This window comes from Ischnura elegans, assembly GCF_921293095.1.
Source record: "Ischnura elegans chromosome 13 unlocalized genomic scaffold, ioIscEleg1.1 SUPER_13_unloc_1, whole genome shotgun sequence".
NCBI lineage: Eukaryota > Metazoa > Arthropoda > Insecta > Odonata > Coenagrionidae > Ischnura > Ischnura elegans.
Window position 1 is genome coordinate 9,926,078 of NW_025791657.1, and position 16,042 is coordinate 9,942,119.

The 16,042-nt window shown below is 36.5% G+C and overlaps 1 protein-coding gene across 1 annotated transcript in view; it reads right to left on the bottom strand.

Moving 5' to 3' along the window:
- LOC124172045 overlaps window positions 1-3,801 on the bottom strand; it is a 71,317-nt gene extending 67,516 nt beyond the window's left edge. Inside the window, exons 1-2 of the mRNA XM_046551452.1 lie at window positions 3,535-3,801; window positions 1,350-1,431 (exon numbers count right to left, since the gene is read on the bottom strand). The gene's annotated coding sequence lies outside the window, so the exon portion shown is untranslated. The remainder of the gene's footprint in view (window positions 1-1,349; window positions 1,432-3,534) is intronic.
- Between the last annotated feature and the right edge of the window lie 12,241 nt (window positions 3,802-16,042).

Consider the following 16,042-nt stretch of genomic DNA (forward strand, 5'->3'; position numbering starts at 1 on the left):
CGAAGCTACCAACTTCAATTCCACCAAAACAAAAGAGAGACTGTTGATTTCTGCAATGGCTCATATAATAGGGTAGTTTCCTTCATCAAAGAAAACGAAAGGCATTGATTGCGATTCGTTACCCACCATTAGTGTATTCATAATACACAAATTATTTGGTTTATGAAATACCATTTTAGACGAATGGCAATGGTCAAATTTTATCCTCATTTGAAAAAGGCCAGATTGGCGCCCATGCGATTCCACTCCGCATGACGTCACAGGGACCTAGTTTCTACACGAGAGGATAGGAGTTATACATCGTCTGAGGTTACCAATGCATGCATGAGGCACAGAGCTGAGGGAAACATGTCTTAATAATCACCTATTAAAACTGGCTAAGGTCGGAAAGTTTTCTTCGTTTGATAAGGTATTAATAAACCTTTTTTAAGCCAAGCGCTACCATTCAGCAAGGTACTCAGCTATCCGCTAGCATCCTGCGACGTATCAGCGCTAAGCCTCGCCTCAAGGTCACCTCACCGGGCAGGAGGGGGAACCAGAAATACGACGTACGGAGATATTTCCCAGCATTCATACTTAAGCATCGCGTTTTCGCCCGCTTGAAATTTTTCACTTTTCATTTAATCGCGAAAAATAGATGTTGTCATTTAAAAATCTAAAAGTGCGAAATACGTACTCCCGGAGTAATAATCTTTCGATTAAGGCAATAAAAAAATAATAGGAAACTACCCTATTTTTAAAAATTCTTAGCACTGTTATATTTCTATTGTTTCACTTCTGTGTGTTAGTTTACTATTTTTTACGTTAAGTGTGCAAACATTCATTTATCCTCAATATTAAGCATTACCTATCCCCACAGATTTCATTGCAATTAATTGTACTTCAGACGTAAGGAAGAAAAATCTCTTCGTGTTTGTGGGCAACAAACTTTGATAAATTCAAGAGGTTGATGTGAATAAAGCAAACCTCTGCTAGCTTCAATACTAATGCCTCAATTGAAAATTCATTGGTACTTTATTTATACTGCATAATGACATTAATGCAAGAACATACGGTATTCAGAATATCAATACTACATCCAAGATCGGTTGATATTTATTAGTGGCTTTGTATAGACAACAAAGCGTCTCAAAAGTGGATGGTTTTCTTCATTTTAGACACATAAGCATGATATCGTAATTGTCAATGGTAGCAAATTAAGTTTGATTTTGATGCAGTAACAAAGTAAAAAAAATAAAATATGTGGCTACAATGTCAGTTTATAGCACACCCTAACATCTTCTCAAGACCTAATGTTAGCAGGGAAAATGAATACTTTAGCATGTACAGAATGTAATTCCGTCACTTACCAATTAAAATCCAAGGACGAGCAGTAACTGGGGTTCTCAAAATAACATGGATGCAGAATGCGATTATTTGACTGGGTAATGCCTTAAAAAGAAAGATCAACGGATTAAGCAATTGACAAAAATTGTAGTCTATCCTAAGGGTAGCAGTTGATTTGAAAATTCTGCTGGATTATCAGATTAATTATAACAGAACAACATTGTTCTTAGCTGCCGACAGCTTTATTAATTATAAATTATATTTTAATACCCCAATTTCATTTTAATATGATAAATTTACCAAAAATCACGCATAAAAAATATTAAATCTTTCATGGAACAAGAAAGAACTACAAATTTTGCACAAGCTCCTTTGCTAAGACCCTTGTAGCTGGCAGTACACACAGTCATTCAATCATGCGTTCCTTCATATCCACAAGGTCACACCATTATTGTGCATACAAAACATAAATTTATCCAATGTTTATCACAAATAATTATAAAAAACTTAAATAATAATATTTTACTTGATCAAAGTAGTTCTATGCATTATAAAATGATAATAATATGAAGTGGATTGGGAGCCACTTTGGTAAAACTGTATCAGCGTACCTCATCAAATAGGACATATATTACAAATAAATGAATGCAAGAAAATATGCACAATATGATAACAGAACTCTGCATTGGCATGCTCTAAAAAAATACAAGAAAACAGACGAATAGTTATTGCAGCATTGCAAGGTGGGAATGGAAGGGTGAAGAGAAACCTATGGCATTAGGCTGCTCCGTATTAAATTGTAAAGGGGGCCATGGCTTAACATCTTAATGTTTTATAAAATACATATAACACCAGATTCGAGTAAAAGCAATAAAAAAATTGAGAGGTTGGACAGAAAATAAGCTTTCTAAAACAAAAGCACACAGATAAAATATGTACATAATTTATTTTTCTAAATTCGCAATATATAGACACAAATATCATAAATTAAATCCAATTGAGAGACTGGTCGAATTTTCATAGAGTGAACATGAATCTCTGTGCATAGAAGTTAGAATCAGTCAACCTTAACCCTCAATTATTTCAAGTTGAAAAACAAAGTTCGCGACAGAAAGACCGTTGACAAATTTATGCGTATGCATACAGCTTCGTTCTGATGATCGAGAAGTGGACTTTCGTATTAGGTCAATCTAAACCGAAATATGTACGATACAGCATTGTGTAAGTTAACAGAAAACTATCCAAACACACAGCTATCAACGTTCAAAACACGGTCAACATGCTTAGATATATTTTTTTCGTTTTTGTTACCACTTCTCAAAAATTTTAATCGTCATATGACTTCATAAACATCGAAATTATAAACGGAATAGTCAATTTTAAAAACTTCTGGTCGTTAGCGATGGCAACATCAGTTGCATTTTTCAGCAGTATAAGTTTCTGATTTGAAATTCACGCTCATTTCATGCTCACGCTCGTTACGCAAATACTATACATTCCCAAGATATAAAAACATTGTAAATATTTAATGCTTAATTGGCGAGGGTTAAAATATTACCGATACTCCAGCAGAGACGAATAGGTGGCTGGATTCGTTAAGAGATGCATTTATTACACAGGATAGTTCCAGCATAAAAAAGATATAAGATCACGAAGGAAATGTGCATGGTGAAATAACATACATACAAGGGAACGACGTCCTTGGGCGATTACGAATGAGCCACACAACGCATGTTTGTATACAATAGTCTATAAACATTTTGGACTTAGCTATTCACAACAAGAATGTAACCCAAATAAATTAAAAAACCGCATGCATGATGTAACTGTGAGGTGCCGATAAGAAATTATGCTTTTGTATTAGATTCAGCTGTACCACTTGGCAATTATAGCAAGTGTGCAATAGATATATTTTTATATACTAATATATAACAACAGTAAGTGACACATTTTTCCCCGCTAACAATGAGAATGTGATACACGAATAAGATTCGGTAACTAGCACATGGGAATACAAGATTACAAAATAATTTAATCAAAAAAACGACAAGACCTCCATTACCATTACCTCTTCAGTGCTTGTGCGTGGGTTAGCTTAAATTATTTCGCTCAAAGACAAGAACAACAAAATAATATAAACACATTAAATCCACAAGAACAAGAAATCTACTAACCTAGATTTGAATGACGTCCTGCATCATTTCTTACCTTATCTATATGCAGTATTTCAACTTGAAGATGCAGTCTCTGAACCAAATAGCTATGCCCTCGTTTCGTACCAAAAAAATCAATAACATTTTTACACTTTTGAAGACAAAGCCTTCACATTTTACGCATACAGCTATCTCTCACACCATTAACTATTAAAACTGAGTTCGAAAGAATATCCATGAGGAATTTTGATTAATTGAGAACTGCAATACCTCACACAAATTGAACAGCTACCCTATGCATTTACACCAACGGAAAAAGCGACTCATACGTGTTGGCGAAAGAGAAATCGAAATGCGCCTAGACTCGACACTATCGACTCAGAAATCGAAAAGATCGACTCAAAGGTGAGGTATCGCCTCATCGATTGTAAAAGCCGCGCGGCGGTCATTACAGTTAAGAAATAAGGTGCTGTGAGGTAACTTGGACACCGTTTTTCAATGTAATAGTACAATATCATTTTCAAATACTTTTTTTGTACAGATAACCCCAGTTAATGGCTGAGAAAAAACACGTTATGATTTATCAACAATTAAACTAGCACATCACGCACAGAATGTGATTTCTACCAGTTAGCAATATTTTATATTAATATTATTTTCAGGTCTCAGTTGGCCCCAGTGACCTCACGACTTAAGGCCTAGTTACACGGTACATTATTTTTTACATTTACATGATTACATGGTACATTATTACACGGATTCTGTATTTTTTTCTCAATGGTTATGGACAAGATCCACGATTAGGTGATTCCACGCTACCCGGTCAACACAACAACTATGGCTTCACTGTGGCCGGATAGTGGTTTACTTGTGGCAACTATGGCTAGCCACAGATTGCCATATTATGGCCAGACTGTGGTTGCCATGCATAACTATGGCCACACTGCGGATCGTCTCAGGAACGCCACAGATTGGCAAACCAAACATTTGTAAACATAAGCATATTACGGTTGCTATTGATACAGGTTGGTTGGTAAGTTATGAAAATGGAAGTTGGTTGATTCCATGGATATAACGAAAGTGTTTTATCCACATTATGGCAGGCCACACTTTGGCCGGGGGTCAAATTTGAACCGTTAACCGGGGGTTTAAATTATTATGGGGCCATAATGCCAACCCGCTATGGCCACAATTGTTGTGTCGACTGGGTATTTTTTTTCGGACAAGTTTTCGAACATTTTTTCCCTTTTTCTTCTGTTCCTTCCTATAAAAAATATTTTTCCTGGTCAAAATTTTTCACCAGATCAAGCTTCAATCGAGGGAAATCACTTCCAAACTCCACAGTAGATCCACTGTGGAGTTTGGAAGTGATTTCCCAGCACATGGTGATGGCATAGCAGGTATTCCCTTCTCATGAAGTAACTGTTTTGCCTGTCTCACAGTGTAGTCTGAAACATGAAATTCACTCATAATCCTTTTCCTAGACCAAAGTAAAGGGGCCAGGGTCAACATTTGAAGTTTACCCTGCCAGCTAACTGTTGGCAAGTTATTCTTAATTTTAGTCTGCAGACCATTCAATTTGGCTTTCTTTTGCTTGATGAGTTGACTGTCACTCTCATCTTCATCACTTCTTAGATTTTCCAGTGATGGATTCACTAATTTCAATGCACCAGACAAGGTGATGCTTGGACTGTGTTATCTTTCCTTTTCCATACGAGCATCTACTGTGAGCAGACAAAGAATGTAATTTCAAAGGAGAGCAGTCTAAAGCCTCCAAACTGCAGTTTGCTTCATCTTATTATCTATCACTTTCCACCAAAGACTTAACTGATGTAAGTCCTTTACCGCTTTCATCAATGCCATTGGAAACAACTTCACTTTTACAAATTTTTGAAATCCTCTTGTTACACCTACAGCAAATTTTCCCTCCAGGCTTCACCAGGATGCCCACTGCTCTCACAGACTTACACTTTTTTTAGAGGTATGGTCCTCAGAAATTTCCTCACAGGACCTTTATGAATGGCAAAGAGGTACAGCATTTAAGCTGATAACACTTGTATTTCTTTAAGTAGCAATGAAGATGATGAGAGCACACAGTCAATGGTGGTGAAATAGGAATATTGCACTGCAGGGCAATGAAATTTCTGTCCACTTCTGGTAGTTCCTCGAAATAGAAGGTTTGGGCTGTGTTTGTGTAGCTCTTTTTGTGAAATTGAGAACTGAGTTCTCGCACAATGATACCTCTGACATGGCAAGACAGACCTCAATACAAATGAGATGTTAAAATGTAAGCCTGGCTATCAGTCACACAAACATGAGTTACTTAGTCTGAAATTCAACCAGGATATCACTTAGGCAGCACCATATGACGGAGGAATGAATTAACTTCACTTAGACTGAAATTGCTCTCTTCTGATTTTACATTTTATACCATACTATTCAGTTAGGTTAAGAGATGGAAGAGATAGCCCAGTAGGAATAGTCCTGAAAGCACGAAATTAGCAGTACGTGGGGGAGTACATTCACATGATTACTTATGTGTTTCCTACTCTAAGAGCCAGTAGCATATGCTATGGTGAGATAATGCATGATCCAATATTGTTTAATCATGAGTATTAGCTTATATCTCCTCTAAATTGTGTAATTTCTAGGTGCCTTGAAAAAGAGCCATTTTTTTCCGGTGAACATGAACAAGTATTTTTTTTTACTAAAAGGAACGCCGGACTCACGATTTTTTTCATCAGGATCTTTGCTCATACATTAGTGATTACTTTAAACTGAACCAGGAGTCTGTACTCGCATGGCCTTTCCCTGTGGATGCTGATAATGAAAAATAGTGCAAGGGAGATTATTTTAGTAAACCTTATTTTTTTGCAGCTGAATAACTTCATGCAGTGAACATTTAATGATAATCGTGGGATCATTATGGACCACTTATCTTTGGAAAAAAATCATGACTTTTCATCTCACAGGAATGGAGGTATGGATGAAAATAAAAATCACCAAGTGTTGCACGTTGCGGCACTTTAGGGGTCACGCCTAAATTTCAATTGCTCATATTTCATTAACAATTGACATTTGGAAGCTAAAATTGCACACAATTTCTAAATATACCAGAATGTATGACCATGGCAAGTTTCATGAAAATCCGAGGCTGTGGGTATCATGGCCTGGTTGATTTGAAATGGAATGACCCTATTGCAATTTTTCACCCACCAGTAATGTCATGGAATAGAGCACAAGTGCACTCCATGGACACATTCATTCATTTGGTGAGTGAAAGGCTGTATCTTTTTGACCCAAGGAACCCCTTGTAGAGAAGCAAGGGGAAGAGGATATCCAGGTTCTGAGAGATTGCGGAGGAGATGAGTCCATTAAGATAGATATTGTTAGGCATTTTCATTCTCCTTTGATTACTGTAGATAACATTGGTGTGATCACTGCTAATGTATTCTACGTTGAACTTATTGTTCTTAGATTAAAATATAGATGAGAGGCGATTTCATAACTGTAATTTTCAGAGGCAATACCATTGCCGATGACTGGAAAAATAAATACTATTCACAGAGGACAACATACTTGGCAAAGAGGAGGAAGGTGGCATCCTTCAAAAAAATGGATTAAGGGCAGAATCAGTGAATACGTAGTATTTACCAATAAAATTGTTACTGCTTACCTTGATATATTGATAACATTTTAGGATAAATAATACTTTGGTAATTGCAATAACCAAAGTATAATTTATCCTAAGGGTCATTCCATTTCAAATCAACCAGGCCATGACACCCATCGACTCGGATTTTCAGGAAACTTACCACGGTCATACATTCTGGTATGATCAGAAGTTGTGTGCAATTCTAGCCTCCAATTGTCATTTGTTTGTCATGCCATGTCAGAGATAGCATTGTATGGTATTGGCAAAGAACACAGTTCTGAATGTCACAAAAAGAAACCAAACTTTTTATTTCAAGGAACTACCAGAAGAGGACAGAGAATCAATTGCCCTGCTGAGGACAACGTACTTGGCAAAGAGGAGGAAGGTGGTATCCTTCAAAAAAATGGATTAAGGGCAGAATCAGTGAATACGTAGTATTTACCAATAAAATTGTTACTGCTTACCTTGATATATTGATAACATTTTAGGATAAATAATACTTTGGTAATTGCAATAACCAAAGTATAATTTATCCTAAGGGTCATTCCATTTCAAATCAACCAGGCCATGACACCCATCGACTCGGATTTTCAGGAAACTTACCACGGTCATACATTCTGGTATGATCAGAAGTTGTGTGCAATTCTAGCCTCCAATTGTCATTTGTTAATGAAATATGAGCAATTGAAATTTGGGTGTGACCCCTAAAGTGCCGCAACGTGCAACACATGGTGATTTTTATTTTCATCCATAACTCCATTCCTGTGAGGTGAAAAGTCATGATTTTTTTTCTAATGCTAAGTGGTCCATAATGATCCCAATATTATCATTAGATATTCACTGCATGAAGTAATTCAGCTGCAAAAAAATAAAGTTTACAAAAAAATCTCCCTTGCACTATTTTTCATTATCAGCATCCACAGGGAAAGGCCATGCGAGTACAGACTCCTGGTTTAGTTTAATGTAATAACTAATGTATGAGCAAAGATCCTGATGAAAAAAAATTGTGAGTCTGGCGTTCCTTTTATTAAAATAAAATACTTGTTCATGTTCACAGGAAAAAATGGCTCTTTTTAAAGGCACCTAGAAATTACACAATTTAGAGGAGATATAAGCTAATACTCATGATTAAACAATATTGGATCATGCATTATCTCACTATAGTGTATGCTACTAGCTCTTAGAGTAGGAAACACAAAGGCAATCATGTCAATGTACTCCCCAACCTACTGCTAATTTCGTGCTATCAGGACTATTCCTATTAAGCTGTATCTTCCATGAGTAATGGGTAACTGAATAGTATGGTATAAAATGTAAAGCCAGAAGAGAGCCATCAGAAAGTTTTCCAATTTCAGTCTACGTGAAGTTAATTAATTTCTCATTCATATGGTGCTGTCTTAGTGATATCCTGGTTGAATTTCAGACTAAGTGACTCATGTTATTGTGACTGATAGCTAGGCTTACATTGTAGCATCTATTTTCACATTGAGGTCTGTCATGCCATGTCAGAGATAGCATTGTATGGTATTGGCAAAGAACACAGTTCTGAATGTCACAAAAAGAAACCAAACTTTTTATTTCAAGGAACTACCAGAAGAGGACAGAGAATCAATTGCCCTGCTCTGCAATATTCCTATTTCATCACTGTTGACTTGTGTGATAATAATGAAGAAGCAGTTCATCATTATGTCATGTTTCCACTCCATCTCGCCTGAAACCTCAGATTATATTGACCTGTGTGCTCTCATCATCTTCATTGCTACTTAAAGAAATGCAAGTGTTACCAGCTTAAATGCTGTACCCCTTTGCCATAGATAAAGGTCCTGTGAGGACCACACCTCTAAAAAAAATTCTAAGCCTATGTGAGCAGCGGGCATCCTGGTGAAGCCTGGAGAAAAATTTTGCTGTAAGTGTGACAAGAGGATTTCCAAAATTTGTAAAATGAAGTTGTTTCCAATGGCAGTGAAGAAATCAAGAGAGAACTTACATCTTGGAGGCTTTAGACTGCTCGCCTTTGAAATTACATTCTTTGTCTTCTCACAGTAGACACTCATATGGAAAAGGAAAGATAACACAGGCTAAGCATTACCTTGTTTCTAAAATGTCTTGTGCATTGAAATTAGTGAATCCATCCCTGGAAAATATAAGTAGTAATGAAGATGAGAGTGAAAGTCAACTCATCAAGCGAAAGGAAGCCAACTTGGATGGCCTGCTGACTACAATAAAGACTGATTGCCAACAGTTAGTTGGCAGGGTAAAATTCAAATGCTGACCCTGGCCCCTTTATCTTGGTCCAGGAAAAGAATAATTAGTGAATTTCATGTTTTAGACTACACTGTGAGACAGTCAAAAAAGTCACTTGATGAGAAGGGAATTCCTGCTATGCCATCAGCATGTGCGTGTAAACCGCGTCTAAACTCCACGGAAGAGCTGAAGAAAAATTTTTACCAGCTTGACAAGAATCCTAGACAGATTTCTGGAGTCAAAGATAAAGTCAGTGTGAGTAAGAATGAGTAGGTATATGTAGAAGAGGTTGAGCTTATATAACCTGAAGAAATTTTATGTGCTCTTCAAAGAGCAATATCCTCAAGAAAAAATTGGGTTCTCCAAATTTTGTTCACTTCAGCCAAAATGGTGTGTGATGGCTCGTGCTTCTAGGACTCATTCAGTTTGTGTTTGTGTCATACATCAAAATGTGAAACTGCTAATTAGTGCCTTGCAATTGAAGGAATCATAAGAAGTTAATTGCTATCATCAACTGTGACAAAAACAATTCAGATTGTATGCTCAGAAAATGTTTTTACTGTCCAGATCCTTCCAGGCTAAAGGATATCATCATTTCTAAATTTTGTGAATATGACCCTTCTGATACCGTGAAATATAGGCAGTGGGTTTCCACTGATAGAACAGAACTTCAGTTGTATATATCATCCATTGATGAATTCTTGGACATTCTATGCCTCAAAATGAATAAAATGATACCACATTATTACGTGACCTAAGAACAATCCTCGTTTTTTAAAATAAGATAAGAAACCCTCAGTCATGAAAAAGCAGTTATCGTAATGGAATTTAGTGAAAAATTTTCATTTTTAATTCAGGATGAAGTTCAAACTATCAATGGACCAATCTATCATGCATCATACACCCTTGATTGATTTACCAGAAGAAAGATGGTGCACTCACTACCTCATCTCATTGTTTCATATCTGATGACCTTAACTATAATGTGGCCTTGGTTATGGAAGTACAATGTCACCTGATAAAATTTTTTAAGAGAATTTCGCCTATGATCCAAGAGGTTCAGTACTTCACAGATGGATGTGCAGGGCAATATAAAAACTGCAAGTCTTTTATAAATTTGTGTCATTATTATAGTGACTATGGAATGAATGCAACCTGGTCTATTTTTCCACAAGCCATGGAGAGTCCTCTTGTGATGGTATAGGTGGTACCATTAAAGGAATGGCACAGCAAATAACAAACAGCACCGGGATACATGAATTCTGTAGAGATAATATGAAAAACATCAAAATCCATTACATTTAGTTTAGTGATGTGGCTTGGTCACGTAGTAAACTTCTTGAAAGATCCACCAAGGCAAAAACAATTCCAGGAACAAGAGATTTACATCACTTTTGTGCCTTTATCGGATAGAAAAGTCGCTGCAAAGTTCACTGGCCTGGATGATGAGTACAGCATTATATTTGATTTTTGTTCTGAAACAGTGGATTTCCCAGGTAATTTGGCTGTTGGTTCACATACAGTGTGTATTTATAGCAAGCAGTGGTACATTGGAGCAATGAAAGCTTTCAACCATGAAGATGGTGATATTTCAGTTAAAATCATGGCACCTAAAGGGCCCTCACCTTCACTCTCTTGGCCAGAGAGATTTGATGTTTGCTGGTGCCACAAGGGCACTTATTGTGTGTACTTTATTCTCATGCAACCACAAGCTCTAGGAGGTGATACTACTTCTTGAGGGAGGAAGTGGACAACAGAAAAAAAATATTTAGACTTTGTGAAAAACAATGAAACATCTTAGAATGTGGTCAGCCAGTTAATAAGAGAAGGCTCACTTTCAAATCAATTCGTAAGGTCATTAATTTAATTTTACTGTTTTTGCCTTAATTTCCAATGATATAGAATGACTAAATGAAACATTGAAAATAAGCATTAGGATGAAGTACCTCAGAAATTTCTCAATTCAAATGATTTGATGACGGTTCCCTTTGACATTTGATAATGTACATTCCTGTGATGTAAATACATCTTGGAATGAAATGTATTTGGTCTTTGGACACAGGTTAAAAGATATGTAGAATTTAATAGTGTACAATGGATCATGCAGTTTTTTTTATTAAAACTCCCTCTGCTCAAATAGTTCTGATAGCACGAAATTAGCAGTAGGTTGGGGAGTACATTGACATGATTGCCTTTGTGTTTCCTACTCTAAGAGCTAGTAGCATACACTATAGTGAGATAATGCATGATCCAATATTGTTTAATCATGAGTATTAGCTTATATCTCCTCTAAACTGTGTAATTTCTAGGTGCCTTGAAAAAGAGCCATTTTTTCCTGTGAACATGAACGAGTTTTTTATTTTAATAAAAGGAACGCCAGACTCACAATTTTTTTCATCAGGATCTTTGCTCATACATTAATAATTACTTTAAACTAAACCAGGAGTCGGTATTCACATGGCCTTTCCCTGTGGATGCTGAATTAAAAAGTAGTGCAAGGGAGATTTTTTAGTAAACTTTATTTTTTTGCAGCTGAATTACTTCATGCAGTGAATATTTAATGATAATATTGGGATCATTATGGACCACTTAGCTTTAAAAAAAAAATCATGCCTTTTCATCTCACAGGAATGGAGTAATGGATTAAAATAAAAATCACCATGTGTTGCACTTTGCGACACTTTAGGGGTCACGCCCAAATTTCAATTGCTCATATTTCATTAACAATTGCCATTTGGAAGCTAAAATTGCACACAATTTCTAAATATACCGAAATGTATGACCATGGCAAGTTTCATGAAAATCCGAGGCGGTGGGTGTCATGGCCGGGTTGATTTGAAATGGAATGACCCTATTGCAATCTTTCGCCCATCAGTAATGTCGTGGAACAGAGCACAAGTGCACTCCATGGACACATTGATTCATTTGGTGAGTGAAAGGCTGTATCTTTTTGACCCGAGGAACCCCTTGTAGAAAAACAAGGGGAAGAGGATATCCAGGTTCTGAGAGAATGCGGAGGAGATGAGTCCATTAAGATGGATATTGTTAGGCATTTTCATTCTCCTTTGATTACTGTAGATAACATTGGTGTGATCACTGCTAATGTATTCTACGTTGAACTTATTGTTCTTAGATTAAAATATAGATGAGAGGCGATTTCATAACTGTAATTTTCAGAGGCAATACCATTGCCGATGACTGGAAAAATAAATACTATTCACAGAGGACAACGTACTTGGCGGAGAGGAGGAAGGTGGCATCCTTCAAAAAAATGGATTAAGGGCGGATTCAGTGAATACGTAGTATTTCACAATAAAATTGTTACTGCTTACCTTGATATATTGATAACATTTTAGGATAAATGATACTTTGGTTATTGCAATAACCAAAGTATAATTTATCCTAAGGGTCATTTCATTTCAAATCAACCAGGCAATGACACCCATCGACTCGGATTTTCAGGAAACTTACCACTGTCATACATTTTGGTATGATCAGAAGTTGTGTGCAATTTTAGCCTCCAATTGTCATTTGTTAATGAAATATGAGCAATTGAAATTTGGGTTTGACCCCTAAAGTGCCGCAACGTGCAACACATGGTGATTTTTATTTTCATCCATAACTCCATTCCTGTGAGATGAAAAGTCATGATTTTTTTTCTAATGCTAAGTGGTCCATAATGATCCCAATATTATCATTAGATATTCACTGCATGAAGTAATTCAGCTGCAAAAAAATAAAGTTTACAAAAAAATCTCCCTTGCACTATTTTTCATTATCAGCATGCACAGGGAAAGGCCATGCGAGTACAGACTCCTGGTTTAGTTTAAAGTAATTACTAATGTATTAGCAAAGATCCTGATGAAAAAAATTGTGAGTCTGGCGTTCCTTTTATTAAAATAAAATACTTGTTCATGTTCACAGGAAAAAATGGCTCTTTTTCAAGGCACCTAGAAATTACACAATTTAGAGGAGATATAAGCTAATACTCATGATTAAACAATATTGGATCATGCATTATCTCACTATAGTGTATGCTACTAGCTCTTAGAGTAGGAAACACAAAGGCAATCATGTCAATGTACTCCCCAACCTACTGCTAATTTCGTGCTTTCAGGACTATTCCTATTAAGCTCTATCTTCCATGAGTAATGGGTAACTGAATAGTATAGTATAAAATGTAAAGCCAGAAGAGAGCCATCAGAATGTTTTCCAATTTCAGTCTACGTGAAGTTAATTAATTTCTCATTCATATGGTGCTGTCTTAGTGATATCCTGGTTGAATTTCAGACTAAGTAACTCATGTTAGTGTGACTGATAGCTAGGCTTACATTATAGCATCTATTTTCACATTGAGGTCTGTCATGCCATGTCAGAGATAGCATTGTATGGTGTTGGCAAAGAACACAGTTCTGAATGTCACAAAAAGAAACCAAACTTTTTATTTCAAGGAACTACCAGAAGAGGACAGAGAATCAATTGCCCTGCTCTGCAATATTCCTATTTCATCACTGTTGACTTGTGTGATAATAATGAAGAAGCAGTTCATCATTATGTCACGTTTCCACTCCATCTCGCCTGAAACCTCAGATTATATTGACTTGTGTGCTCTCATCATCTTCATTGCTACTTAAAGAAATGCAAGTGTTACCAGCTTAAATGCTGTACCCCTTTGCCATAGATAAAGGTCCTGTGAGGACCACACCTCTAAAACAAATTCTAAGCCTATGTGAGCAGCGGGCATCCTGGTGAAGCCTGGAGAAAAATTTTGCTGTAAGTGTGACAAGAGGATTTCCTAAATTTGTAAAATGAAGTTGTTTCCAATGGCAGTGAAGAAAGCAAGAGAGAACTTACATCTTGGAGGCTCTAGACTGCTCTCCTTTGAAATTACATTCTTTATCTTCTCACAGTAGACACTCATACGGAAAAGGATAGATAACACAGGCTAAGCATTACCTTGTTTCTAAAATGTCTGGTGCATTGAAATTAGTGAATCCATCCCTGGAAAATATAAGTAGTAATGATGATGAGAGTGAAAGTCAACTCATCAAGCGAAAGGAAGCCAACTTGGATGGCCTGCTGACTACAATAAAGACTGATTGCCAACAGTTAGTTGGCAGGGTAAAATTAAAATGCTGACCCTGGCCCCTTTATCATGGTCCAGGAAAAGGATCATTAGTGGATTTCATGTTTTAGACTACACTGTGAGACAGTCAAAAAAGTCACTTGATGAGAAGGGAATTCCTGCTATGCCATCACCATGTGCTGGGAAACCACGTCTAAACTCCACGGAAGAGCTGAAGAAAAATTTTTACCAGCTTGACAAGAATCCTAGTCAGATTTATGGAGTCAAAGATAAAGTCAGTGTGAGTAAGAATGAGTAAGTATATGGAGAAGAGGTTGATTTTATATAACCTCAAGAAACTTTAAGTGCTCTTCAAAGAGCAATATCCAGAAGAAAAAATTGGGTTCTCCAAATTTTGTTCACTTCAGCCAAAATGGTGTGATGGCTGGTGCTTCTAGGACCCTTTCAGTTTGTGTTTGTGTCATACATCAAAATATGAAACTGCTAATTAGTGCCTTGCAATTGAAGGAATCATAAGAAGTTAATTGCTATCATCAACTGTGACAAAAACAATTCAGATTGTATGCTCAGAAAATGTTTTTACTGTCCAGATCCTTCCAGGCTAAAGGATATCATCATTTCTAAATTTTGTGAATATGACCCTTCTGATACCGTGAAATATAGGCAGTGGGTTTCCACTGATAGAACAGAAATTCAGTTGTATATATCATCCATTGATGAATTCTTGGACATTCTATGCCTCAAAATGAATAAAATGATACCACATTATTACGTGACCTAAGAACAATCCTCGTTTTTTAAAATAAGATAAGAAACCCTCAGTCATGAAAAAGCAGTTATCGTAATGGAATTTAGTGAAAATTTTTCATTTTTAATTCAGGATGAAGTTCAAAATAACAATGGACCAATCTATCATGCATCATACACCCTTGATTGATTTACCAGAAGAAAGATGGTGCACTCACTACCCCATCTCATTGTTTCATATCTGATGACCTTAACTATAATGTGGCCTTGGTTATGGAAGTGCAATGTCACCTGATAAAATTTTTTAAGAGAATTTCGCCTATGATCCAAGAGGTTCAGTACTTCACAGATGGATGTGCAGGGCAATATAAAAACTGCAAGTCTTTTATAAATTTGTGTCATTATTATAGTGACTATGGAATGAATGCAACCTGGTCTATTTTTCCACAAGCCATGGAGAGTCCTCTTGTGATGGTATAGGTGGTACCATTAAAGGAATGGCACAGCAAATAACAAACAGCACCAGGATACATGAATTCTGTAGAGATAATATGAAAAACTTCAAAATCCATTATATTTAGTTTAGTGATGTGGCTTGGTCACGTAGTAAACTTCTTGAAAGATCCACCAAGGCAAAAACAATTCCAGGAACAAGAGATTTACATCACTTTTGTGCCTTTATCGGATAGAAAAGTCGCTGCAAAGTTCACTGGCCTGGATGATGAGTACAGCATTATATTTGATTTTTGTTCTGAAACAGTGGATTTCCCAGGTAATTTGGCTGTTGGTTCACATACAGTGTGTATTTATAGCAAGCAGTGGTACATTGGA